General features: G+C 43.9%; 1 pseudogene; it reads right to left on the bottom strand.

Moving 5' to 3' along the window:
* Positions 1-3,257: 3,257 nt before the first annotated feature.
* Positions 3,258-4,322, bottom strand: LOC100950705 (annotated as a pseudogene).
* Between the last annotated feature and the right edge of the window lie 5 nt (positions 4,323-4,327).

Here is a 4,327-nt window from a genome sequence, read left to right as displayed (position 1 = left end):
TATTTGTGGTTTGGCCTCATCTATATTTCTGCAACAAGTTTCCTCAGTGACAAAGTCTGGAAAGCTGGGCCTTCCCCCCTTGGTTTCTCAGTCCTGACAACATGAGGACTCCATGCTAGCACTATAGCACTATAGGAGACAAAAGCTCTCGAGAATAGAAACCCTTTTTCTGAACCAAGTGTTGCTGGATAAAATATAGATGTCCAGTTAAATTTGCATTTCAGATATATTTTTTGGTCAAGTATGTCCCATGAAATATTTGAGCTATCCATATCATTAAAAAGTATTCATTGTTTATCTGAAAAGCAAATTCAATTGGGTAACTTGCATTTTTATTTGCTAAATCCCTATAGGAACTGGAAACAAGTATTTCTGAACCAACCAAAATAAATGTGATGTGTGTCTGGTATCCAAGTGCCAAGTGTAACTCAGAGACATAGTCAATATGGTTACAGTAATAATAACAGTGGTTAGGCACTGGGGCACTGAGATTTCTGGGAAGCTTCTATGGTTTATGTGTGATCAACAGCAGATATTTGAATTAGAATTGGCATAGGATATCTTGGACAAATGATGTTGATTTTTGATTAAAGTGGTTCCCAATCCTGGCTACATAGTGGAATCACCTAGGGAGCTTTAAAAATACTGATGTGTGGCCCCTCGGAGCCAACATGCTGGTAAATAAAAGATCCTCATATTCCAAGGCTTCCCAAGTGGTGTGGATGAAACAGTGGCACGGGAATGCAGAAGAGGGGATGCGTTACATCTGGAATGGTCCCAGTAGCCCAACTGGCTGAAGGATGGAGAAAGTTTGGATAGACAGAGAGGTGCACACAGAGTATACCAGGTGAAGCAAATGGCTTGGAGCATGAGGTTAGGAAAAAAAGAAATTATAAGCCAGGTACAGAAAACAGGCCAGTCAAATGGAAGTGTGAGAATGAGTGGTTTTTTTTTTTTTTTTTTTTGCAGTTTTTGGCCAGGGCTAGATTTGAACCTGCCACCTCTGGCATATGGGGCTGGTGCCCTACCCCTTTGAGCCACAGGCGCCACCCATGAGTGATTTTTTTTTTAAATTATTATAGGGTTTTTGTTTCTGCTAATAGAAATAATGCATAAAGTGGTGGGATTTTTAGAAAATATAATAAAAAACAAAATAAAGAAAGCACATTGCTAATCCATCATTGAATGGAAATCCCTTTAAAATTCAGGCTACCTTTCTAGGAATTTTGGGCATTGCTGAGAATGGACATCCCATAATCTTGTATCTTACGTTTTTAGTTGAACTTTCTATTGCCAGCACTTCCGTGTCATTGGAAATTCTCCATGGACATTTGTGCCAGCTGCAGTGGCGCCATCTTATTGATGCAGCACAAATCTCCCAGATTTTCTCCTTAAGTTGAACATTCAGGTTGTGTTCAATTTTTCACACATTTGGGGCATTGATTTGAGACTTGGAAGAAGTGAATGGGAAAGATTTAACATAAGACCTTCCCTTGTAGTCCATGGACTAAAAGAATTTGCAGGAGCCTGCTTCACACTGTGCCCTCTTACGTCCTGGAGAAGAGTTGAAGTCATCAGCATCCAAACCAGACTCCAGGTTCATCCTCAAAGTCAAAATGGCTCTCACCCTGAGGTAGTCTCAAGCAATGGGAGCTGCTTTCTCTCCCTAGCCCGGAGTCACCATTTCTCACAAAAGAGGCAGTGCTCATGCTCAGCACAGACCTCTGTCTGGCCAAGAGACTACTGTTGGAACCTGAGATTTTTTTTTTTTTTTTTTTTCCCAGTTTCCAAAAGGCTCAGCCTTTTATTTTTCTTGCTGTTTCTACAAAAGGCGGCAAGCCCTTCATTTGCTTCTAGATGTCCCCTAATGACTGCTGGCTGACTGATGAGCATGTTCCTGTCTTCTAAACGAGGCCCACAAGAAGGGAAAACCAATGGACAACAATGGCATATCTATTACTGTAGAAATGAGAAAAGAGTTTCTTGCTTTGGTTATTTAAGTATTACACACCAAATTTTAAAAAGTCTATATGTTTTGGAGAAAACCATGTCTCTCTACTCTATGACTCTAAGATACCAAAAAAGTTCCGGGGGCGAGGGGTGATGGTAGACCCATCTGAGCTTCTAAATATGTGTATTCAACTGTACATATGGTAGCACATTTTCATTAGTGTATTCCTTTGAATCCACAAAATAAATTAAAACCATAAATATTATACAAATCCAAACTACTACTAAGTTCTTTTTCTTTTTGAACTTCAGAACTTATTTAAATGGAGAAGCTGTCTAAACAGGAGAGAAAAGAAAATTTAAAAAGTAACATCTGTGAGAAAATAGCCAAAAGGCACGTGGTGTACATCTCACCCTTCCCTCTGCCAGAGAGACTAGAGTAGTGGTTCTCAACCTTCCATTGCCCCAACCCTTTAATACAGTTCCTCATGTTGTGGTGACCCCCAACCATAAAATTATTCTCATTGCTACGACATAAGGAACGTAAGGAATGGTATTAAAGGGTCGCGGCATTAGGAAGGTTGAGAACCAGTGGACCAGAGGCAGCCTGGACACACTTTCAATTCCTGAATTCTAAACTTCATTGTATAAAATGCCACTTTAAATGTGTATCAAACCCTCAGCCCAAGACAGTTTTTTAAATCTGAAAGCTCACAGGAGTAGGGCTGAGACAGCATGGAATGTGCAGCCTTGGTGCCCAGGAGTCCTGGTGGGAGGACCAAGACACCCAGGAGGCAAAACCTCCTCATGCAGGCAGGCCACTCTGGGAAGGTCACAAAAGTGAACTGGGAGCCAGAGGGGCATTGAGTAATGGCGAAATGGCACAAGTTCCCACCCAGGCTGATCATTTCTATGATGGCTCGTGTAGCGTTTTCTACTTATGCTATCAAGTTCAATCCACTGAACTTATCTTACAATTTTAAAAAAAATGATAATGAAAAACAACTAGAATTGCTATTTTTAAGTTTAGCAATTAAAAAAATCACTAGCTTTTATAAAAGTTCCTTCCAACAGATCATCAGAATCTATAAAACAGGAGGAATTTCACCAAGGACTGTGTATAAGTTATATGTGGGACTCTCATTGTGGGCAGTCAATAACTCTGTTCTAGATCATGAAGTTAGTATCTGATGATAAATACTTTACTCTGGGTGAAGACTGCACAAAGACACAATTGCATGTTCGGATGAAGCAGGAGTGACCTCGTGTTTGCACCGAGCTTGGAGCTGAGAGCACTGCAATGCTCCTCAGGGGTCCTCCTCCTCCTCCTCTTTAACTTCAGAAATTTTGTCTATAGATTTGAGGATCTCGGCAACAAGATTCAGCGTTTCCGCTCCAGAAGCCAGCTGCTTTATGGAAGCCTGTGCGCTGTTCATGACGACGTGCAGGTTCTCCAAGGCCACATCGGTGTTCTGCTTCACAACATTCAAGCTGGTACTATGGCCTGAGCGCAGAGCTTCGTTCTCATGTTTGAAGTCAGAGACCTGAGCCTGGAGCAAATGTACTTCCTGCTTCAGTTTCATGATGTGAGTTTCCGCTTTGACAGCCCGTTTTGTCATGAGCTCCAGGTTCTGCTCCACCTTCTGAACCACTGACTCCAGGTCATGGTAGTTAATCTTATCCTTGATCATTTTTGCTTCTAATTTCCGCTCCAGTGTCCTCACCATTTCTGTCTGAGTTTCAGAGAAGCGCTGAACCTCACTCAGCTTTCTTCTTAGCTTACAATTTTCATCTTGCAGTGCCTCATAACTGGTCTGCAGCGTCCGTAGGTGCCAGTCTCCCAGAGACTCTCCGTGAGCTGCAAGGTCTGTGTCCGGACTCCCCGCTGGAGAAACAGGAGCGTCTGCGCCACTCAGCGCCCCTGAGGGCAAGTACTCGGGCCCCATCCCCTTCAACGGGGTGGGAAAAAATGGCAGGTACGTGCTGCCGGGCGGCGTGCCAGCAGCGATCCTTGCAGAGTGCGTCTGCTCCATGGAGGACGGCAGGTGGGACCCAGTCCACCGGTCATCCTCCTCTTCCTCCTCGTCCAGGAGGTCGTTGGCCCCTTTTGGGTCTTTAAAAAATGGCTGCTGATATTCTAGGCCGTACCCCACCACAGGCTGTTTGGCCGCAGGGTTGTGGTCGAGTCTCGCCGAGTGCCTCGAGGCTTCCTTGGAATAAATTCTGCTGGTGATGTCTTCTTTGGACAAGCTGAGGTTCTTGGCTTTCAGAAATTCTGTCAGGGATGGATTTGCCGCTTCCAGATCTTTGAGTTTGTCATCCTCGGGAATGGGAATGAGGAGGCTCCGGGCCCGGGCCTGCGGGGTGGCGCCCGGCG

This window comes from Otolemur garnettii, unplaced genomic scaffold (assembly GCF_000181295.1).
Source record: "Otolemur garnettii isolate 467f Iridium unplaced genomic scaffold, OtoGar3 scaffold00021, whole genome shotgun sequence".
Classification (NCBI taxonomy): Eukaryota; Metazoa; Chordata; class Mammalia; order Primates; family Galagidae; genus Otolemur; species Otolemur garnettii.
Note: the sequence above shows the minus strand (reverse complement) of the source record. Positions and strands in the feature narration are given on the sequence as shown.